Here is a 27,896-nt window from a genome sequence, read left to right as displayed (position 1 = left end):
ACACTCACCACTCACACACACCACCCAGATACACACCCATACACACCACTCATAGACATCCACCTCATACACACTCACACCTTCAAACCCGACACACACACACCACCCCAGACACTTACACCCACATTCTCCACTCACACACACCCACCTCATACAGACTCACACCCACCCTCTCCAATCACACACACACACCTCATTTACACTCACACCCACACTCTCCACTCGCACACATCCACATCGTACACACTCACATGCACACTCCCCAATCAAACACATCTCCCCAGTTACACACCCATACTCCCACTCACACACACACCCACCACATACACATTCACACTCATACGCGCCACTCACACACAACCACCTCGTACACACTCACACCCACACTCCCCACTCACACACACCGACATCATACACACTCACACCCACTCTCCCCATTCACACACCCACATTATACTCACTCACATGCACACTCCCCATTCAAACACGCCACCCCAGACACTCACACTCACACTCCCCACACACAAACCCAACTCATACACACTCACGCCCACACTCCACACTCACACACACCACCCCAGACACTCTCACGCACACTCCCCACTCACGCACACCCACCTCATACACACTCACACCCACACTCCCCACTCAAGCACAACACCCCAGACACTCACACCCCCACTCCCCGATCACGCACACCCACCTCATACACACTCACACCGCACTTTCCACTCACACACCCACCTCATAGACACTCACACACATACTTCCCACTACACACACACCACCCCAGACACTCACACCCACACTCCCCACTCACACATACCAACCTCATACGCACTCACACTCTCACTCCCCAGTCGCAATCTCCCACTTCATACACACTCACAGCCACACTCCCCACTCACACACACCACCCCAGATACACACGCATACTCCCCACTCATAGACACCCACCACATACACACTCACACCTACACTCCCGACTCACACACAACATCCCAGACAGTCACACTCACATTCTCCACTCACACACACCCACCTCATACACACTCACACCCACACTCCCACTCACACACACCCACATCATAAACACTAACACCCACACTCCCCATTCACACACCCACATTATACACACTCACATGCACACTCCCCAATCAAACACGCCACCCCGACAGTCACACTCACACTCCCCACACACAAACCCAACTCATACACACTCACGCCCACACTCCACACTCACACACACCACCCCAGACACTCTCATGCACACTCCCCACTCACGCACACCCACCTCATACACACTCACACCCACACTCCCCACTCAAACACAACACCCCAGACACTCACACCCACACTCCCCGCTCACGCACTCCCACCTCATACACACTCACACCGCACTCTCCACTCACACACTCACCTCATACACACTCACACACATACTTCCCACTACACACACAACACCGCAGACACTCACACCCACACTCCCCACACACACACCCACCTCGTGCCCACTAACACTCACACTCCCCACTCACACACACCCACCCACCTCATACACACTCACACCTACACTCCGCACTCACACACACCACACCAGATACACAACCACACCCACACTCCCCACTCACACACACCCAGCTCATACACACTCACACCCACACTACCCAGTCGCACACTCCCACCTCATGCACACTCACACCCACACTCCCTACTCACACACCACCCCAGATTCACACTCACACTCCCCACTCACACACACCCACCCACCTCATACACACTCACACCTACACTCCGCACTCACACACACCACACCAGATACACAACCACACCTACACTCCCCACTAACACACACCACCCCAGATACACACTCATACTCCCCACTCACACACACCACCTCAGACACTCACTACCACACTCCCCACTCACACACGCCCACATCATACACACTCACACCTACACATCCCAGTCACACACATTACCCCAGACACTCACACCCACACCCACTTTACCCACTCACACACATCCACCTCATACACACTCACACACCCACTCTCCACTCACATACACCCACCTCATACACGCTCACACCCACACTCCCCACTCATACACTCCACCCCAGGCACTCACACCCACACTCCCAACTCACACACACCCACATCATACACACTCACATGCACACTCCCCAATCAAACACACCACCCCAGACACTGACACCCACACTCCCCACTCACACACACCCACCTCATACATACTCACACCCACACTCCCCACTCACACACACCAGCCCAGATACACAGCCACACACACACTCCCCACTCACACACACCAGCCCAGATACACAGCCACACTCCCCACTCACACAAACCCAACTCATACATACTCACACCACACTTTCCACTCACACACCCACCTCATTCACACTCACACACACACTCCCCACTCACATACACCCACCTCATACACGCTCACACCCACACTCCCCACTCATACACTCCACCCCAGGCACTCACACCCACACTCCCAACTCACACACACCCACATCATACACACTCACATGCACACTCCCCAATCAAACACACCACCCCAGACACTGACACCCACACTCCCCACTCACACACACCCACCTCATACATACTCACACCCACACTCCCCACTCACACACACCAGCCCAGATACACAGCCACACACACACTCCCCACTCACACACACCAGCCCAGATACACAGCCACACTCCCCACTCACACAAACCCAACTCATACATACTCACACCACACTTTCCACTCACACACCCACCTCATTCACACTCACACACACACTCCCCACTCACACACACCACCCAGACACTCACAACCACACTCCCCACTCACACATACCCACCTCATGCACACTCACAACTCCGCACCCCACTCACACACACTACCCCAGACAATTACACCCACATTACCTACTCACAAACACCCACCTCAGGCACACTCACATCCACATGCCCCAATCACACACACGCACCTCGTACACACTCGCACCCGCACTCCCCACTCGCACACACCCACATCATGCACACTCACATGCACACTCCCAAATCAAACACACCTCCCCAGATACACACCCACACTCCCCACTCACACACACCAACATCAGACACACTCACAACCACACTCCCCACACACACACACCGCATCCACACTCCCCACTCACACAAACCCAACTCATACACACACACGCCCACACTCCCCACTCACACACACCACCCCAAACACTCACACCCACACTCACCACTCACGCACACCCACCTCATACACACTCACACCACACTCTCCACTCACACATCCACCTCATACACACTCACACCCACACTCCCCACTCACACACAACACCCCAGACACTCACACCCACACACCCCACTCACGCACACCCACCTCATACACACTTACACCACACTCTCCACTCACACACCCACCTTATACACACTCACACCCACACTCCCCAGTCCCACATGCCCACCTTATCCTCACTCACACCCACACTCCCTGCTCAGACACACCCACCTGATACACACTCACATGCACACTCCCCAATTAAACACACCACCCCAGACACTGACACCTACACTCCCAACTCACACACACCCACCTCATACACACTCACACCTAAACTCCCGAATCACACACACCACCCCAGATACACACTCACACTCCTCACTCACACACACCACCACAGACACACACAACAACACTCCCCGCTCACACACACCCACCTCATACACACTCACATCTACACTCCCCACTCACACACACTACCCCAGACACTCTCATGCACACTCCCCACTCACGCACACCCACCTCATACACACTCACATCTACACTCCCGACTCACACACACTACCCCAGACACTCACATCCACACTCCCCACTCACACACACCCACCCACCTCATACACACTCACACCCACACTCCCCACTCAAACACAACACCCCAGACACTCGCACCCACACTCCCCGCTCACGCACTCCCACCTCATACACACTCACGCACATACTTCCCACTACACACACACCACCCCAGACACTCACACCCTCACTCCCCACTCACACATACCAACCTCATACGCACTCACACTCTCACTCCCCAGTCGCAATCTCCCACTTCATACACACTCACAGCCACACTCCCCACTCACACACACCACCCCAGATACACACGCATACTCCCCACTCATAGACACCCACCACATACACACTCACACCTACACTCCCGACTCTCACACAACACCCCAGACAGTCACACCCACATTCTCCACTCACACACACCCACCTCATACACACCCACGCCCACACTCCCCACTCACACACACCCACATCATAAACACTGACATGCACAGTCCCCAATCAAACACACCACCCCAGATACACACTCACACTCCCCACTCACACACACCACCCCAGACACTCACAACCACACTCCCCACTCACACACGCCCACCTCATACACACTCACACCTACACTCCCCACTCACGCACACTACCCCAGGCACTCACACCCACACTCCCCACTCAGACACACCCACCTCATACACACTCACACCTACACTCCCCACTCACACACCCCCAATACACACTCACACCCACACTCTGCACTCACATACACCCACCTCATACACACTCACAAACACACTCCCCACGCACACACACCCAATACACACTCACACCAACACTCCAGACTCCCCAATCACACACACCACCCCAGATACACACCCACACTCTCCACTCACACACACCCACCTCATACACACTCACACCCACACTCCCCACTCACACACACCCACCTCATACACACTCACACCCACACTCCCCATTCACACACCCACATTATACACACTCACATGCACACTTCCCAATCAAACATGCTACCCCAGACACTCACACTCACACTCCCCACTCACACACACCCACCTCATACACACTCCCCACCCACACTCCCCACTCACGCACACCACCCCAGATACACACCCATACAGCCCACTCACACACACCCACCTCATACACACTCACACCTATAATCCCCACTCACATACACGACCCCAGACACTCACAACTACACTCCCCACTCACACACCCACCACATACACACTCACACCTACATTCCTCACTCACCCACACGACCCCAGACACTCCCACCCACATTGCACACTCACACACACCCACCTCATACACACTCACACCCACACTCCCCATTCACACACCCACATTATACACACTCACATGCACACTTCCCAATCAAACATGCTACCCCAGACACTCACACTCACACTCCCCACTCACACAAACCCAACTCATACACACTCACGTCCACACTCCCCACTCACACACACCACCCCAGACACTCACACACACACACTCCCCACTCACGCACACCCACCTCATACACACACACCACACTCTCCACTCACACACCCACCTCATACACACTCACACCCATACTTCCCACTACACACACACCACCCCAGACACTCACACCCTCACTCCCCACTCTCATACACCCACCTCATACACACTCACACCCAGAATCCCCACTCACACACACCCACATCATACACACGCACAACCACACTCCCCACTCATACACACCACCCCAGATACACACCCATACACACCACTCATAGACATCCACCTCATACACACTCACACCTTCAAACCCGACTCACACACACCACCCCAGACACTCACACCCACATTCTCCACTCACACACACCCACCTCATACACACTCACACCCACTCCCTCAAATCACACACACGCACCTCATACACACTCACACCCACACTCTCCACTCGCACACATCCACATCATACACACTCATATGCACACTCCCCAATAAAACACACCACCCCAGATATACACCCATACACCCACTCACACACACACACCTACCTCATACACACTCACACCCACAATCGCCACTCACGCACAACCACCTCATACACAGACACACCCACACTCCCCACTCACACACACCGACATCATACACAATCACAACCACACTCCCCACTTGCACATACCCACCTAATGCACACTCACACACACACTCCCCACTCACGCACACCCACCTCATACACACACACCACACTCCCCACTTGCACATACCCACCTAATGCACACTCACACACACACTCCCCACTCACGCACACCCACCTCATACACACACACCACACTCTCCACTCACGCACACCCACCTCATACACACACACCACACTCTCCACTCACACACCCACCTCATACACACTCACACCCATACTTCCCACTACACACACACCACCCCAGATACACACCCATACAGCCCACTCACACACACCCACCTCATACACACTCACACCTACAATCCCCACTCACGCACACCACCCCAGATACACACCCATACAGCCCACTCACACACACCCACCTCATACACACTCACACCTACATTCCCCACTCACCCACACAACCCCAGACACTCCCACCCACATTGCCCACTCACACACACCCACCTCATACACACTCACACCCACACTCCCCATTCACACACCCACATTATACACTCACATGCACACTCCCCAATCAAACACGCCACCCCAGACAATCACACTCACACTCCCCACTCACACAAACACAACTCATACACACTCACGCCCACACTCCCCACTCACGCTCACCCACCTCAAATACACTCACACCCTCACTCCCCAGTCGCACACTCCCACTTCAAACACACTTACAGCCACACTCCCTGCTCACACACACACACCTCATACACACTCACACCCACACTCTCCACTCACACATAGCCACCTCATACACCCTCATATCCACACTCCCCACTCACACACAAACACCTCAACCGCAGTCATATCCACACTCCCCACTCACACACACCCACATCATACACACTCACATCCACACTCCCCACTCACACACACACCCACATCATATACACTCACATGCACACTCCGCAATCAAACACACCACCCCAGACACTGACACGCACACTCCCCACTCACACACCCACCTCATACAAACCCACGCCTGCACACCTCACTCACACACACCACCCCAGATACACACCCAGACTCCCCACTCACACACACCCACCTCATACACACTCACACCTACATTCCCCACACACACACACACTACCCCAGACACTCACATCCACATTACCCACTCACACACACCCACCTAATACACACTCACACCCACACGCCCCAATCCCACACACGCATCTCATACACACTCACACCCACACTCTCCACTCACACACACCCACCTCAAACACACTCATACCCACAGTCCCCATTCAAACATCCCCACCTCATACACACTCACACCCACACTCCCTACTCACACACACCCACCACATACACACTCACACCCATACGCCACAATCACACCCATACAGATTCACACCCACACTTCCCACTCACTCACACAAACCAAATACACACTCACACCCACACTCCCCAATCACACACCCACATCATACACACTCACACCCACACTCCCCAATTAAAATCACCACGCCAGACATTGACACGCATATTCCCCACTCACACACACCCACCTCATACACACCCACACCTACACTCCCCGCTCACACACATCACCCCAGATACACACCCATACTACCCACTCACACACACCCACCTCATAACACTCACACCCACACTCCCCACTCACACACACCCACCTCATACACACTCACACCTGCACTCCCCACTCACACACACCCACCTCATACACTCTCACACCCACACTCCCCACTCAGACACACCCACCTCATACACACTCACACCTACACTCCCCACTCACACACACCACCCCAGATACACACTCACACTCCACACTCACACACACCACCCCAGACACTCACATCCACACTCCCTACTCACACACGCCCACCTCATACACACTCACACCTACACTCCCCACTCACACACACCACCCCAGATACACACTCACACTCCCCACTCACACACACCACCCCAGACACTCACACCTACACTCCCCACTCACACACATTACCCCAGACAGTTATACCCACGTTACCCAATCACACACACGGACCTCATACACACTCACACCCACACTGCCCACTCAGACACACCCACCTCACACACACTCACAACCACACTCCCCACTCACACACACCCAATACACACTCACACCCACGCTCTAGACTCCCCAATCACATTCACCACCCCAGATACACACCACACTCCCCACTCACACACACCCACCTCATACACTCTCACACCCAGACTCCCCACTCACACACACCAATATCATACACATTCACACCTACACTCCCCACTCACACACACCACACCAGATACACACCCACACTCACCACTCATAGACATCCACCTCATACACACTCACACCTTCAAACCCGACTCACACACACCACCCCAGACACTCACACCCATATTCTCCACTCACACACACCACCTCATACACACTCACACCCACACTCTCCACTCACACACACCCACCTCAAACACACTCATACCCACAGTCCCCATTCACACACACCCACCTCATACACACTCACACCCAGACTCTCCAAACACACCACCCCAGACACTGACACCCACACACACCCACCACATACACACTCACACCTACACTCCCCACTCACACACACCACCCCAGATACACACCCATACTCCCCACTCATAGACACCCACCACATCCACACTCACACCTACACTCCCGACTCACACACAACATAGAACATAGAACATAGAAAAATACAGCGCAGTACAGGCCCTTCGGCCCTCGATGTTGCGCTGACCGAAGCCTACCTAACCTACACTAGCCCAATAACCTCCATATGCTTATCTAATGCCCGCTTAAATGACCATAAAGAGGGAGAGTCCACCACTGCTACTGGCAGGGCATTCCATGAACTCACAACCCGCTGAGTAAAGAATCTACCCCTAACATCTGTCCTATACCTACCATCCCTTAATTTAAAGCTGTGTCCCCTAGTAACAGCTGACTCCATACGCGGAAAAAGGTTCTCACTGTCAACCCTATCTAAACCCCTAATCATCTTGTACACCTCTATCAAATCTTCCCTAAACCTTCTTTTCTCCAACGAGAACAGCCCCAAGTGCCTCAGCCTTTCCTCATACGGATCTTCCTACCATGCCAGGCAACATCCTGGTAAACCTCCTCTGCACCCGTTCCAATGCCTCCACATTCTTCCTATAGTATGGCGACCAAAACTGCACACAATACTCCATATGTGGCCGCACCAGAGTCTTATACAACTGCAACATGACCTCAGGACTCTGGAACTCAATTCCTCTACCGATAAAGCCCAGTACACCATATGCCTTCCTCACAGCACTATTTACCTGGGTGGCAACTTTCAGAGATCTGTGTACATGGACACCAAGATCCCTCTGCTCATCCACACTACCAAGTAGCTTACCATTAGCCCAGTAATCCATCTTCTTGTTACTCCTACCAAAGTGAATGACTTCACACTTAGCTACACTGAACTCCATTTGCCACCTTTCTGCCCAGCTCTGCAACTTATCTATATCCCGCTGTAACCTGCCACATCCTTCTTCGCTGTCCACTACTCCACTGACTTTCGTGTCATCCGCAAACTTGCTCACCCAGCCTTCAAGCCCCTCCTCCAGGTCAATTATAAAAATGACAAACAGCAATGGTCCCAAAACAGATCCTTGTGGAACACCGCTGGTAACTGCACTCCAAGATGAACCTATACCATCAACTACTACCCTCTGTCTCCTTCCAGCCAGCCAATTCCTAATCCAAACCTCTAATGCACCCTCAATGCCATACCTCCGAAATTTTTGCATTAGCCTGCCATGAGGTACCTTATCGAACGCCTTGCTAAAATCCATATACACCACATCTACTGCTTTACCCTCGTCCACTTCTTTGGTCACCTTCTCAAAGAACTCAATAAGGTTTGTGAGGCACGACCTGCCCTTCACAAAACCATGCTGACTATCCTTGATCACATTATTCCTATCTAGATGTTCATAAATCCTATCCCTGACAATTCTCTCTAAGACTTTGCCCACAGCAGAAGTGAGACTCACTGGCCTATAGTTACTAGGGCTAACCCTACTCCCCTTCTTGAACAAGGGGACCACATTCGCTATCCTCCAGTCTTCTGGCACTAATCCCGTAGACAACGACGACATAAAAGATGGCTCCGCTATCTCCTCCCTAGCTTCCCAGAGGATCCTAGGATAAATGCCATCAGGCCCAGGGGACTTATCTATTTTCACCCTTTCCAGTATTCCCCAGACCTCTTCCCTACATACCTCAAGGCCATCCATTCTAATCACTTGTGACTCAATATTCACATCAGCAACAGTGTCCTGTTCCTGAGTGAATACTGACGAAAAGTATTGATTTAGTGTCTCTCCAATCTCCTCCGCCTCCATGCACAACTTCCCACTACTATCCTTGACTGGACCGATACCTACCCTAGTCATCCTTTTATTCCTGACATACCTCTAGAATGCTTTTGGATTTTCCCTAATCCTACCAACTAAGGACTTTTCATGTCCCCTTCTCGCTGCTCTTAGCTCTCTCTTTAGATCCTTCCTGGCTACCTTATAACTCTCAATCGCCCCAACTGAACCTTCACGCATCATCTTTACATAGGCCGCCCTCTTCCCTTTCGCAAGGGATTCCAATTCCTTATTAAACCAGGGCTCCCTCACAAGACCCTTTCCTCCCTGCCTGACTGGTACATACTTATCAAGGACACCCAATAGCTGTTCCTTGAACAATCTCCACATATCATTTGTGTTCTTCCCTTGAATAAAAAATGAGGTCTGCAGATGCTGGAGATCACAGTTGAAAATGTGTTGCTGGTTAAAGCACAGCAGGTTAGGCAGCATCCAAGGAATAGGAAATTCGACGTTTCAGGAAATCCTATTGCTATTCGTCGAATTTCCTATTCCTTGGATGCTGCCTTAACTGCTGTGCTTTAACCAGCAACACATTTTCAACTTCTTCCCTTGAAGCCTACTTTTCCAATCCACACATCCTAAGTCATGCCTCACCGCATCATAATTTCCCTGCCCCCAGCTATAACTCTTGCCCTGCGGCGCACACTTATCCCTCTCCATCACTAAAGTAAAAGTCACCGAGTTGTGGTCACTGTCCCCGAAGTGCTCACCCACCTCCAAGTCTAACACCTGGCCTGGTTCATTACCTAGAACCAAATCCAGTATAGCCTCACCTCTTGTTGGCCTGTCTACATATTGTGTCAGGAAACCCTCCTGCACACATTGGACAAACACCGACCCATCTAACGAACTCGAGCTCTCGCTTTCCCAGTCAATATCTGGGAAGTTAAAGTCCCCCATAACAACCACCCTGCTACTTTCACTCTTCTCCTGAATCATCCTCGCAATACTTTCCTCTACGTCTCTAGGACTATTAGGAGGCCTGTAGAAAACTCCGAACAGGGTGACCTCACCTTTCCTATTTCTAACCTCAGCCCAAACTACCTCAGATGGCAAGACTTCCTCCATCGTCCTTTCCACCGCTGTAATACTATCCTTGACAAGCAATGCCACACCTCCCCCTCTTTTACCCCCATCTCTTACCCTACTAAAACATTTAAACCCTGGAACGTGCAACAGCCATTCCTGTCCCTGTTCTACCCATGTCTCTGTAATGGCCACAACATCGAAGTCCCAGGTACCAACCCACGCTGCAAGTTCACCTACCTTATTTCTTATACTTCTGGCATTGAAGGATACACACTTCAAGCCACCTTCCAGTTTACAGGCACCCTCCTTTGAGATCGATGCCTTGTTCCTAACCTCCCTACACTCAAGGTCCTGTACCCTAAAGCTACAGTCCAGGTTCCCATGCCCCTGCAGAGTTAGTTTAAACCCTCCCAAAGAGCACTAGCAAACCTCCCCCCAAGGATACTGGTGCCCCTCAGGTTCAGGTGGAGACCATCCTGTTTATAGAGGTCCCACCTTCCCCAGAAAGAACCCCAGTTATCCAGAAACCGGACACCCCAGACAGTCACACCCACATTCTCCACTCACAAACACCCACCTCATACACACTCACACCCACACGCCCCACTCACACACACCCACCTCATACACACTCACATGCACACTCCCCAATCAAACACACCACCCCAGATACACACACATACTCCCCACTCACACACACCCAGCTCATAAACACTCACACCCACACTACCCAGTCGCACACTCCCACCTCATGCACACTCACACCCACACTCCCTACTCACACACCACCCCAGATTCACACTCACACTCCCCACTCACACACACCCACCTCATACACACTCACACCTACACTCCCCACTCACACACACCACCCCAGATACACTCTCATACTCCCCACTCACACACACCACGTCAGACACTCACTACCACACTCCCCACTCACACAAGCCCACATCATACACACTCACACCTACACATCCCAGTCACACACATTACCCCAGACACTCACACCCACATTACCCACTCACACACACCCACCTCATACACACTCACACCCACACGCCCCAATCACACACATGCACCTCGTACACCCTCGCACCCGCACTCCCCACTCGCACACACCCACATCATACACACTCACATGCACACTCCCAAATCAAACACACCTCCCCAGATACACACCCACACTCCCCACTCACACACACCAACATCAGACACACTCACAACCACACTCCCCACACACACACACACCGCATCCACACTCCCCACTCACACAAACCCAACTCATACACACACACGCCCACACTCCCCACTCACACACACCACCCCAAACACTCACACCCACACTCACCACTCACGCACATCCACCTCATACACACTCACACCACACTCTCCACTCACACATCCACCTCATACACACTCACACCCACACTCCCCACTCACACACAACACCCCAGATACTCACACCCACACACCCCACTCACGCACACCCACCTCATACACACTCACACCACACTCTCCACTCACACACCCACCTTATACACACTCACACCCACACTCCCCAGTCCCACATGCCCACCTTATCCTCACTCACACCCACACTCCCTGCTCAGACACACCCACCTGATACACACTCACATGCACACTCCCCAATTAAACACACCACCCCAGACACTGACACCTACACTCCCAACTCACACACACCCACCTCATACACATTCACACCTATACTCCCGAATCACACACACCACCCCAGATACACACTCACACTCCTCACTCACACACACCACCACAGACACACACAACAACACTCCCCGCTCACACACACCCACCTCATACACACTCTCACGCACACTCGCCATTCACACACACCACCCCAGACACTCACACCCTCATTCCCACTCACACACCCACCTAATACACACATCCACACTCTCCACTCGCACACACCCACGTCATACACACTCACATGCACACTCCCAAATCAAACACACCTCCCCAGATACACACCCACACTCCCCACTCACACACACCAACATCAGACACACTCACAACCACACTCCCCACACACACACACCGCATCCACACTCCCCACTCACACAAACCCAACTCATACACACACACGCCCACACTCCCCACTCACACACACCACCCCAAACACTCACACCCACACTCACCACTCACGCACATCCACCTCATACACACTCACACCCGCACTCCCCAGTCGCACACACCACCCCAGACACTCACACCCACACTCCCCACTCACACACACCCACCCACCTCATACACACTCACACTCACACACCCCATCATACACACAAACCTCATACACACTCACATCCACACTCTCCACTCACACACACCCACCTCATACACACTCTCACGCACACTCGCCATTCACACACACCACCCCAGACACTCACACCCTCAGTCCCCACTCACACACCCACCTAATACACACATCCACACTCTCCACTCACACACACCCACCGCATACACACTCACAACCACATTCCCCACTCACTCACACCACCCCAGATACTCATATCCTCACTCCCCACTCACGCACACCCACCTGATACACACTCACACCCACACTCCCCAGTCGCACACTCCCAATTCATACACACTCACACCGACACTCCCTACTCACACACACCCACCTCTGCACACTCACACACACACTTCCCACTCACACACACCCATCCAAGACAGTCACTGCTATACTCCCCACTCACACATTCCCACCTCATGCACACTCACACCCACAATCCCCAGTCGCACACACTCACCTTATACACACTCACACCCACACTCCCCACTCGCACACACCACCCCAGACAGTCACACCCAAACTCCCCAATCACATACACCACCCCAGACACTCACACCCACACTCCCCACTCACACACACCCACCTCATACACACTCACACCCACACTCCCCACTCACACACACCCACCTCATACACACTCACACCCACACTCCCCACTCACACACACCCACCTCATACACACTCACACCCACACTCCCCACTCACATACACCACCCCAGACACACACACCAACACTGACCTCTCACTCACACACACCACCCCAGACGCTCCCACACACACCCACGAATCACACACATCCACCTCATATACACTCACATCCACACTCCCAACTCACACACACCACCCCAGACACTCACACCCACACCCCCCACTAACAGACACCCACCTCATACACACTCACACCCACACTCCCCACTCGCACACAGACACTTTATACACACTCAGACCCACACTCACACCTCACACACACCCACCTCATACACACTCACACTCACACTCCCCAATCACTCACACCACCCCAGACACTCACACCCACACTCCCCACTCACATACACGACCCCAGGCACACACACCAACACTGACCTCTCACTCGCACACACCGCCCCAGACGCTTCCACGCACACCCATGACTCACACACATCCACCACATACACACTCATCCACACACCCCAAACACATAGACCCACCTCATACACTCTCAGACGCACAAGCCCCACTCACACACCCACCACAGACACTCACACCCACACTCCTCACTCACACCTCATACACACTCACACACACACTCCTCACTCACACACACCCACCTCATACACACTCACACCCACACTCCCCAGTCACACACACCCACCTCATACACACTCACATCCACACTCCCCACTCACACGCATCACCCCAGACAGTCACACCCACACTCCCTAATCGCGGACACCCATACACACTTATACCCACACACCCCACTCACAGACACCCACCCCATACACACTCACACGCACACTTCCCACTCACACACACCACCCCAGTCACTCCTGCACTCCCGACTCACAATTCCCACCTCATGCACATTCACACCCACACTCCCCACTCCACACACCACCCCAGACACTCACACCCACACCCACACTCCCCAATCACACACACGCACACACACTCACACCCACCTCAAACACAGTCACAGGCACACTTCCCACTCACACACACCCACCTCGTACATACTCACACCCACAATCCCCAATCACACACACCACCCAGACACTTTCACCCAAGCTCCCAACTCACACACACCACCCCTAACACTCACACCCACACTCCCAACTCACACACACCACCCCAGACACTCACACCCAAACTCCCCACTCACACACACCACCCCAGACACACACAACAACACTCCCGGCTCACACACACCCACCTCATACACACTCACACCTACACTCCCCACTCACACACACTACCCCTGACACTCACACCCACATTCCCCATTCACACACACCCACCTCATACACACTCACACCCACACGCCCCATCATACACACATACCTCATACACACTCACACCTACACTCCCCACTCACACACACCCACCTCATACAGACTCACACCCACAATCCCCAATCACACACACCACCCAGAAACTTTCACCCACACTCCCAACTCACACACACACTACCCCAGACACTCACACCCACACTCCCAACTCACACACACCACCCCAGACACTCACACCCAAACTCCCCACTCACACACACCACTCCAGACACTCACACCCACACTCCCCACGCACACACACCACCCCAGACACTCAAACTCACACTTCCCACTCACACACAGCCTCCTCAAACATACTCACACACACGCTCCCCACTCTCACACACCTTCCCAGACACTCTCACCCACCCACCCCACTTGCACACTCCACCCTAGACACTCACACCCACACTCCCCATTCACACAATTCCACCTCATACACACTCACACCCATAATTCCCCACTCGCACGCACCCACAATATTTTAACTCTCACCCAAACTCCCCACTCACATACACCACCCCAGACACTCACACCCACACTCCCTACTCACACACACCACCCCAGACTCTCACACCCACACTCCCTACTCACACACACCACCCCAGACTCTCACACCCACACTCCCTACTCACACACACCACCCCAGACTCTCACACCCACACTCCCCACTCTCACAAATATCCACCTCATATGCACTCACACCCACACTCCCCAATCATTCACACCACCCCAGACACTCACACCCACACTCCCCACTCACATACACCACCCCAGACACACACACCAACACTGACCTCTCACTCACGCACACCACCCCAGACGCTCCCACACACACCCACGAATCACACACACCACCTCATACACACTCACATCCACACTCCACACTCACACACCCCACCACAGGCACTCACACCCACACTCCCACCTTATACACACTCACACCCACACTGCTCACTCACACACACCTCATACACACTCACACCCACACTCCCCAGTCGCACACAACCACCTCATACACACTCACACCCACACTCCCCACTCACGCACACCACCCCAAACACTCACACCCACACTCCCCAATCACACACATCTATACACACTCACACCCACCCCATACAAACTCACACACACTCCCCACTCATACACACCACCACAGACACTCACACCCACACTCCCCAGTCTCACACACCCACCTCATACACACTCACACCCACAATCCCCAATCACTCACACCACCCCAGATGCTCTCACCCACACTCCCAACTCACACACACTACCCCAGACACTCACACCCACACTCCCAACTCACACACACCACCCCAGACACTCACACCCATACACCCCACTCACACACACCCACCTCATACACATTCACACCCACACTCCCCACTCGCACACACCACCCCAGATACACACACCTACATTCTCCACTCACACACAACCAACCCATGCACACTCACCCACAATACTCCCCTCGCATGCACCACCTGAGTCACTAACACCCACACTCTCCACTCACACTCACCGACCTCATGCACACTCATACCCACAATCCCCAATCACACACACCACCCCAGACGCTCACACCCACACTCCCCACTCACATACAGCCAATCATACACACTCACATGCACCACCCCAGAGACTCACACCCACACTCCCCTCACACACACCACCCCAGACACTCACACCCACACTCCCCATTGTCATGGAGCTGGTCAAATACTTCGGTGAAACAGGCAAGTGCAATAGAGTCAGTAAAACTTAAATTGTAATTGAGGCAAATGGAGTTGGCAGATAAAGAAAGACAGAGAGACAGAAAGATATAGGAAAAGGAGAGGGAGAGAAGTTTCTTAGCTGAGCACAGAGTGACAGAAGAAAGAGAGAAAAGGGTGAGAAAAGAAAGAGGGAGAGAGAATTTGAATATCAGAAGTTGTGGATTAGTCAGAGAAGTCAAGTTCACAGGATGGAGATGAAGAGAGCAGGTAGGGACACATACAAACATGTTAAAACATTGCCACATTTTGATGAGAAAGATGCCGAAGCCTTCTCTATTTATTTGAAAAATTGGCTAGGTAGATGGAGTGGTCAGAGAACTTGAGTAATCCTAGTTCAGACTACGCTGGTCGGCAGAGCTAGTGAGGTATTTGCAGCGCTGTCAGATGAAGAGGTCAAAGGGATTATGAAGAGGTTAAACAGGCTATTTTGAGTGTTTATGAATTGGTACAAGAAGCAGATGGACAGTGGTTCAGAAACATAAAGAAGGAACCAGGGCAAACTTATGTTGAGTTTAAAAGAATTAAAATAGTCATTTTAGAACATAGAACAGAACAGCACCATACAGGCCCTTCAGCCCTTGATGTTGTGCTGACCTTTGATCCAACTCTAAGATCAGACTAACCTACATACCAGGAGAAAGTGGGGACTGCAGATGCTGGAGCTCAGAATTGAATTGTAGATGGGTGCAGTCCTTAAAATAGATAAGACCTATGAGATTCTCAGGGAGATGAGTCTGCTGGAGAAGTTTAAAACCTCACTTCCGGGGCTAATAAGAATTCCCGTAGATGAACAGAAAGTTCAAGTAGAGAGAAGAGCAGTAGAGATGGCAGATGAATATACATTGGGCCAGAAGGTGAAGTTTAGCTTTCGGCAAGAATTTCATCCAATGAGGGATAGAAACCGGGAGAAAGGGGAGACCCTTCACTACAAAACCAGGCGAGCACACTGGTAATAGTTTACTACAGGTAAAAAAGAGGCTCACAAGGGTGGAAAGGAGGTGAAAGGCCTCAGGTGTTTTCACTGTAATGGAGTGGGACACTAAAAGTTCCAGTGCTGGTGGTTTCAGAAGGGGCACTGGGAAAAGGTGTTTTCACTGCCAGAAGGTGGGACACGTAAAGACACAGTGCTGGTCATTAAAGAAAGGCACTGTGGGAAAAGGTGTGGTAAAAGAGGCTAGGCTAGTGGCATTAGTGAAGATAGTAAAGGAAGCTGCAGGAGAGTGCACAGCCTCGGCAGGGGCTGGGGATGGAGTTTATGTCTGATCTCTATAAAGACTTCACCTCTGTGGGTAAAGGTTACTCAGAAAAAATGGGAGAAATGGGAAAGAAGTTACAATTTTGATAGGTAAGGGATCTAATTAGTCTCTCATAGAAAGAGATGAATGTATTTGCACTCTTTCTGATCTGTTACCCGAGAGAGTGATAATTTGTGGGTAAGATTGACAGACATTTAGTGTTCCCCTGTGTAAGTTGAAAATGTGTTGCTGGTTAAAGCTCAGCAGGTTAGGCAGCATCCAAGGAATAGGAAATTCGACGAATAGGAATAGGATTTCCTGAAACGTCGAATTTCCTGTTCCTTGGATGCTGCCTAACCTGCTGTGCTTTAACCAGCAACACATTTTCAGCTCTGATCTCCAGCATCTGCAGACCTCATTTTTTTCCACTGTGTAAGATCAGGTTGAAGAACCAAGTCAAGGTTGGGGAAGTAACAGTGGGAGTGATTGACAGAGTGTCAGTTCCAGGAATACAGTCTGTTCTTGGGAATGATTTAGCAGGATCCAAGGTGGGAGTGACACCCCTTGTTGTGGAGAAGCCAAAGGAAGATCAGGGAATTGAGGAGTGAAAAGAAAAATACACTGGAGTTTTTCTGGACTGTGTAGTAACCAGATCCCACTATGATAAGTCACAAAACAAAGCAAAAAGTAAACAGAAAGATGAAGGAGTTGAGGTCCAGTTAGCAGACACCCTGTTTGATGTCATGGTGCAGGAAAAACCTGACGAGGCAGAGGGTCAGACAGACATGTTTCCCCCTGAAAGACTCATGGGCTGACAATAGACAGATGAGACATTAAAAGATAGATATATCAATGCATACTCAGAAAAGGAATCAGAAAGTACTCCAGAGGGTTATAATCTTAAAGATAGAACCCTAAGATGGAAATGGAGACCACAGCTGGTTAGTGCAGAGGGGAAATGGGCACCAGATTGTGTTGCCGGTAGCAGACAGAAAGGAGATGATACAGGTAGCACATGAACTGCCTGTAGGAGATCACTGAGGGGTACGAAAGTATCAGGCTTAGGTACAAAAGCCTTTCTATTGGTCTGGACAGCACAAGGATGTGGTTACATTTGGCCATCTATGTCATACATGCCAAATGATAGATAAGCCTCAGGCGGTAATAAAACCAGCAACTTTGTGGCTAATTCTCACATTCAAAGGACATTTCACATCGTTTATGATTGAGTGTGTAGGTCCCCTCCTGGAAACTGAGAGTGGGAACTAGTACTTGCTAACCATAATGGATGTGTGTACTAGATTTCCAGAGGCAATTCCATCACGGAGTATCAAGGCAAAAAGGGTGGGAGAGGAGTTAGCAGCTTTCTTCACACAGTATGAGCTACACAGAGAGATTCAGTCAGACCAAGGGTCAGATTTTACTGCTGGGCTGTTTAAGGAGGTTATAGATAGCTGAGGTATACAGCACTTTAAATCCAGCGTGTATCATCCTGGATCCCAGGGAGCTTTAGAAAGGTGGCATCCAAACTCAAGGATCATGTTGAGATCGTACTGTCAGGATTACCCGAATGATTGGGATAAATGTATCCCATTTGTATTGTTTGCAATGCCACAAACAAATTGACTCAGTTCACTCCCTTCGGGTTAATATTCGGGCATGAAGTGAGAGGCCCTTTGAAATTAATGAAAGAAAAATTAACAGGACCAAAGTTGGAAATGTCACACTTAGATTATGTATCGGAGGTGAGGGAGAGACTAAATCAAGTGGGTGAGTTAGCTAAACAGGATCTGAAGAGGGAACAGTGTAGAATGAGGCAGGTGGCAGAACAAACTCCTCAGTTTGGATGTTTTCCCGTGGGGATGATGTGTTAGTACTGTTACCAGTAGAAGGGACTCCCTTCAAAGCCAGGTTCCATGGTCCCTATCAAACTGAGCAAAAGTGAAGTCAGGTAAACCATCTGGTAAAGATGTCTGATGGAAAAACCCTGTATTGGGTATCTCATGGGAATATGTTGAAATCTTATAGAGACAGGGAACTGGAGAAACAGGTAATAGTTACTGTTCCGCAGAATGAGGAATCAAATCCAGGTATCATGGAATTTGATGTCTGTCAAAATCAGTTAAATAATGAGGAATCCCTTGAGGCGTGGGATAGGTAAGTGAACGATTTGTTAAGAAGGCATACGGTGTGTTAGCTTTTATTGGTAGAGGGAATGAGTTTCGGAGCCATGAGGTTATGCTGCAGCTGTACAAAACTCTGTGCAGCTGCATTTAGAGTATTATGTACAGCTCTGGTCACCGCATTATAGGAAGGATGTGGAAGCTTTGGAAAGGGTGCAGAGGAGATTTAGGCAAAAGTAAGGACTGCAGATGCTGGAAACCAGAGTCTAGATCAGAGTGGTGCAAGAAAAGCACTGCAGGTCAGGCAGCATCCGAACAGCAGGAAAATTGACATTTCAGGAATGAAGGCAGGGAGCCTCTGGGGTGGAGAGATTAATGGGAGGGAGGTGGGGCTGGGGAGAAGGTAACAAAGAGTACAATAGGTGGCTGGAGGTGGGGATGAAGGTGATAGGTCAGAGAGGAGGGTGGAGCAGATAGGTGGGAAGGAAGATTGGCAGGAAGGACAGGTCATGAGGATGGTGCTTAGCTGGCAGGTTGAAACTGGGGTAAGGTGGGGGAGGGGAAATGAGGAAACTGGTGAAATCCACATTTATCTGGATTACACCGCTTCCCACCCTACCTCCTGCAAAAATGCCATCCCGTATTCCCAATTCCTCCGCCTCCACTGTATCTGCTCCCAGGAGGACCAGTTCCACCACAGAACACACCAGATGGCCTCCTTCTTTAGAGACCGCAATTTCCCTTCCCACGTGGTTAAAGATGTTCTCCAACGCATCTCGTCCACATCCCGCACCTCCGCCCTCAGACCCCACCCTCCAACCATAACAAGGACAGAACGCCCCTGGTGCTCACCTTCCACCCTACAAACCTTCGCATAAACCAAATCATCTGCCGACATTTCCGCAACCTCCAAAAAGACCCCACCACCAGGGATATATTTCCCTCCCCACCCCTTTCCGCCTTCAGCAAAGACTACTACTACTCTGTGACTACCTGGTCAGGTCCACGCCCCCCTACGACCCACCCTCCCATCCTGGCACTTTCCCCTGCCACCGGAGGAACTGTAAAACCTGTGCCCACACCTCCTCCCTCACCTCTATCCAAGGCCCTAAAGGAGCCTTCCACATCCATCAAGGTTTTACCTGCACACCTACCAATATCATTTATTGTATCCGTTGCTCCCGATACGGTCTCCTCTACATTGGGGAGACTGGGCAACTCCTCGCAGAGCGCTTTAGGGAACATCTCTGAGACACCCGCACCAATCAACCACACCGCCCCGTGGCCCAACATTTCAACTCCCCCTCCCACTCTGCCGAGGACATGCAGGTCCTGCACCTCCTCCACAGCCGTTCCCTCACCACCCGACGCCTGGAGGAAGAACGCCTTATCTTCCTCCTCGGAACACTTCAACCCCAGGGCATCAACTGGACTTCACCAGTTTCCTCATTTCCCCTTCCCCCACCTTACCTCAGTTCCAGCTCAGCACCATCCTCATGACCTGTCCTACCTGCCAATCTTCCTTCCCACCTATCTGCTCCACCCTCCTCTCTGACCTATCACCTTCATCCCCACCTCCAGCCACCTATTGTACTCTTGTCTACCTTCTCCCCAGCCCCACCCCCCTCTCATGTATTTCTCTATCCCATAGGCTCCCTGACTTCATTCCTGATGAAGGGCTTTTTCCCAAAACATCAATTTTCCAGCTCCTCGGACCTGTTGTGCTTTTCCAGCACTACTCTAATGCAGAAGAGATTTACCAGGATGTTGCCTGGTATGGAGGGAAGGCTTTGAGAAAAGGCTGAGGGACTGGAGGCTGTTTTTATTTGAGAGAAGACGATTGAGAGGTGATGTAATTAAGACATAAGATAATCAGAGGGTTAGATTGGGTGGACAGTGAGAGCCCTTTTCCTTAGAGGTTATCATAAGGGAACAGAACTTTTAGTTGCGGTGTGATAGATACAGGACAGATATCAGGGTTAGTTTCTTCATTCAGAGAATCATAAGGACATGGAACACCCTGCCTGCGACAGTAATAGACTCAACAACTTTAGGCAAAAATGAGGACTGCAGATGCTGGAAACCAGAGTCCAGATTAGAGTGGTGCTGGAAAAGCACAGCAGGTCAGGCAGCATCCGAGGAGCAGGAAAATCGACGTTTCGGGCAAAAGGCCTTCATCAACTTTAGAGACACTTGAATGGTCATTGGATAGGTATATAGACAAAAATAGAATAGTGTAAGTTAGCTGGGCTTCAATTTGGTTTCACAGGTTAGTGCAACATCGAGGGCGGTTGGTCCTTTACTGCGCTGTAATGTTCTCTGTTCTGTTGCACCGGTCTGAGGACGTGCAGGAATAAAATGGGGAGGACTAATATTATTGTGCATGAAGTGGATGTAGACAATGCTATTCCAATAAAGTTAACCCCTACAGACTCAATTCTATCAAAGCCGGACAGGCCCAGAAGGGAGTGAATGCAACGCTCAGTGAAGGATATCATTGAACTAAGTCCGACTGAGTCTGAGTTCACCAATCGTGTTAGTTCCCAAACCTGACGGAACGTAATGAATTTGTGTGGACAACCGGCAGGTCAACACCACAACAAAATCAGACTCATACCCAATCCCAAGATTGGAGCACTGTATGGAGAAAGTTGGACAAGCCAGTTACATCACAATGTTGTACTTACTGCAGGTTAATGACAGGTACCTTTATCAAAGTAAGTGAAAGAAGTTTCTGCATTTGTAACCCCAAATGGACTATATCAATTTGAAGTGATGCCTTTTGGAATGAAGAACGCACCAGCCATATTCCAAAGCCTCATGAACAGAGTTGTGATTGGATTAACCAATTGTGCAGTTTATCTGGATGATGGAGTGGTCTTTAGTGAGTCATGGAAAGGTAACATGGTAGAGTTGGCAGAGCTCTATGATTAAGAGAAGTAAGACTGATGATAAATTTAAAGAAAACAGAATTCACAAAAGCAGAGGTGATGTTCTTGGGACAGAACATCGGACATGGAAAGTTGACCCCAGGGAACACAAAGACAATCAAGGAATTTCCATGTAAAAAATGAGGTCTGCAGATGCTGGAGATCACAGCTGCAAATGTGTTGCTGGTCAAAGCACAGCAGGTTAGGCAGCATCTCAGGAATAGAGAATTCGACGTTTCGAGCATAAGCCCTTCATCAGGAATAAGAGAGAGAGAGAGCCAAGCAGGCTAAGATAAAGGGTAGGGAGGAGGGACTAGGGGGAGGGGCGATGGAGGTGGGATAGGTGGAAGGAGGTCAAGGTGAGGGACACAGCAGGCCAGGCAGCATCTTACCTTGACCTCCTTCCACCTATCCCACCTCCATCGCCCCTCCCCCTAGTCCCTCCTCCCTACCCTTTATCTTAGCCTGCTTGGCTCTCTCTCTCTCTTATTCCTGATGAAGGGCTTATGCTCGAAACGTCGAATTCTCTATTCCTGAGATGCTGCCTGACCTGCTGTGCTTTGACCAGCAACACATTTGCAGCAAGGAATTTCCATGACCAACTTTGAAGAAAGAGGTGCTTTGATTGATGGGATGAAGCGGATTCCTCCGGAAGTTTGTTCCAAACTTCAGCAGTGTCAAGGCAATGCTCACAACTTTCCTGAAAAGAACACCAACTTTCAGTGGACAGGCAGAACAATAACCGGGAGGTGTTTGAGAATTGAAAAGCAGTACTAACCACCGCACGTGTGTCAGCTACACCAAAAGGTTTTGAAACCCTTCAAAGTTGCAATCAATGCTTGCAATATCAGAGTTGGAGTATGTGTTTGTGTATGTAGGAGTATTTATTACTTTGTAACGGGATTAACAATTAGAAAACAAAGTGAAGCCATCTTTTCATTATGATGGCTCATTATTTTCTTGATGGGGGAGGTGTTATGAAGTTGAAGGTGTGGACTGTACCTTTAAGAGAGTGAATGCTGTTCTGAACTGAGAGATTACAAGCGCCTGTGTATATGACTGGATGGTGGTCCCAGACTGCACTGGAACATTGACAATATGTAACACTTGGCCGTGAAATGGATATCTGGGTTTTGGTTGCTGTTTTGACAGCAGTTCAAATTTAACCAATCAGTTTAAATTATGCCACAGGATATTGAAGCCCAATCGCATTTGAATTTATTCTTTTGCCAACATCGAACCAATGAGACAGTCTGATTTGGATATATAAAAAGGCAAGCATTTTGAAAGTCAGACAGAGCAACAGCCATCTAGACAGATCCAAGAAATATCTATCAAAGGTATCTTTTCATATGAAACATATTCGCAGTAAAAAGAAAGAAGACGACCCAGGGAGATCTTCAGCTGGAAGAAGACAGACACTGAAGACGACAGCCACTTTTGAAATGAATTAATGTAATTTTAATAAGTGTTTTATTGGTACAGCATATTGTTATAGAGTTGGAAGCAGATCATTAGTAGATAAAGGGGGGCTTAGAGTTGTGAATAGTTGTTGTTTCATGTTCACTTTTAGAATTAACGAATAAATTAATGTTATTTTCTTTAAATAGTGGAATTTGGAAGATCTCTGTCACTCATACTTTAACAGATTATGAGGTGAGGTGAGCTTTTCTGGGGGTTTAGTTTCACTAACAGAAGGGTTTACCAGTGTGTTGTACCAAACACACTCCAAACACTTTCTAAAGAATTTCTCCAGTGATAATGTCAGCTCATGTCATCGCTTTCCTTGTTCTGCAGTTTCTTCCAATGGGAACAATTTGTCGACCGTTGGCTAACGAATGTGACTTGGAAGAATACTGTTCAGGGATCTCCTCATACTGCCCTGACAATGTGTATCTGAAGGATGGCTATACGTGTGAAGACGGGAAATTGCACTGTGGTACTGGAGCTTGTCAGTCTTCGAAGATTATGTGTGAGGAGCTGTGGGGTCCAGGTGAGCTCTTTCTATTCAAATCCCTCACGTTATTGAACCCAGTGTCACAAACCCTGAGAAGAAATGCTGTCCTTGACACACGGGCTTCCTGCAGATGCTATAGTCCCATCCTTCCACATTTCCAGTGACCACGGAGCCCACTTATATACCAGTGCTAACTTGTCAGGAGGTGAAGCAGCATCGGAGGAGCAGGAACATCGACGGTTCAAGTCAGGACACTGGAGAATATCAATACCTGGATATGAATCAAACTAATTTATTATTGTCAGAGAACAAGCAATAAAAACTGACAGTTGTAGAGAAGCCGTAGATTCAGAATGTGGTCAAAACAACGAAGGTATCTAATTTATAGCCAAATGTCCCATATTTCCGATGTTCCAGTACACACTGAGGCTGCTACACAGCCACATGGCAGGTGCCTGCAAGCTCTCAGTTGAGAACATCATTCACTCACACTTAAAGGTACAGTACACACCTTTCACTTCAGAGTAAACCATACCCATTCCCCAGGCTCTGCTCACAGACTGCTGTTTAACCCCTTACAGCTCCCTGGGCAACCCCACCTCGGACTGTTGTTTAACACCATTCTCCTCCCCGGGTCACCCCCCCCGTCAGACTGCTGTTTAACCCCTTCCTGCTCCCTGGGGTCTCCTCCCTCAGACTGCTGTTTAACCCCTTACTGCTCCCCGGGGTTTCCCCCCTCAGACTGCTGTTTAACCCCTTACTGCTCCTCGGGGTCTCCGCCCTCAGGCTGCTGTTTAACCCCTTACTGCTCCCCGGGGCTCCCCCCTCAGGCTGCTGTTTAACCCCTTACTGCTCCCCGGTGTCTCCCCCCTCAGACAGCTGTTTAACCCCTTACTGCTCCCCAGGTCTCACCCCTCAGGCTGCTGTTTAACCCCTTACTGCTCCCCGGTGTCTCCCCCCTCAGGCTGCTGTTTAACCCCTTACTGCTCCCCAGGTCTCCCCCCTCAGACTGCTGTTTAACCCCTTACTGCTCCCCGGGGTCTCCCCCCTCAGACGACTGTTTAACCCCTTACTGCTCCTCGGGGTCTTCCCCCCTCAGGCTGGTTTAACCCCTTACTGCTCCCCAGGTCTCCCCCCACAGACTGCTGTTTAACCCCTTACTGCTCCCCGGGTCTCCCCCGTCAGACTGCTTTTTAAGCCCATACTGCTGCCCGGGTCACCCCCCTCAGACTGCTGTTTAACCCCATCCCCCTCCCCGGGTCACCCCCCTCAGACTGCTGTTTAACCCCTGAACCCTCCCCGAGGTCTAAGCCCTCAGAATGCTGTTTAACCCCTTACTGTTCGCCGGCGTCTTCCCCCCTCAGACTGTTGTTTAACCCCATCCTCCTCCCCGTGTCTCCCCTCTCAGACTGCTGTTTAACCCCATACTGCTCCCCGGGGCTCCCCCCTCAGACTGCTGTTTAACCCCTTACTGCTCCGTGGGGTCTCCCCCCTCAGACTGCTGTTTAACCCCTTACTGCTCCCCGGGGTCTCCCCCCTCAGACTGCTGTTTAACCCCTTACGGCTCCCTGGGGTCTCCCCCCTCAGACTGCTGTTTAACCCCTTACTGCTCCCCGGGTTTCCCCCTCAGACTGCTGTTTAACCCCTTACTGCTCCCCGGGTCTCCCCCTACGGACTGCTATTTAACCCCTTACTGCTCCCCGGGTCTCCCCCTACGGACTGCTATTTAACCCCTTACTGCTCCCCGGGGTCACCCCCCACAGACTGCTGTTTAACCCCTTACTGCTCCCTGGGGTCTCTCCCCTCAGACTGCTGTTTAACCCCTCACACCTCCCCTGGGTCTCCACCCTCAGACTGCTGTTTAACCCCATCTCCCTATCGGGCGTCTCCCCCCTCAGACTGCTGTTTAACCCCTTACTGCTGCCCGGGTCTCCCCCTACAGACTGCTATTTAACCCCTTACTGCTCCCCGGGGTCTCC

The sequence above is a fragment of the Hemiscyllium ocellatum genome, chromosome 1 (assembly GCF_020745735.1).
Source record: "Hemiscyllium ocellatum isolate sHemOce1 chromosome 1, sHemOce1.pat.X.cur, whole genome shotgun sequence".
Taxonomy (NCBI): domain Eukaryota; kingdom Metazoa; phylum Chordata; class Chondrichthyes; order Orectolobiformes; family Hemiscylliidae; genus Hemiscyllium; species Hemiscyllium ocellatum.
This window is presented reverse-complemented; position numbering follows the sequence as displayed.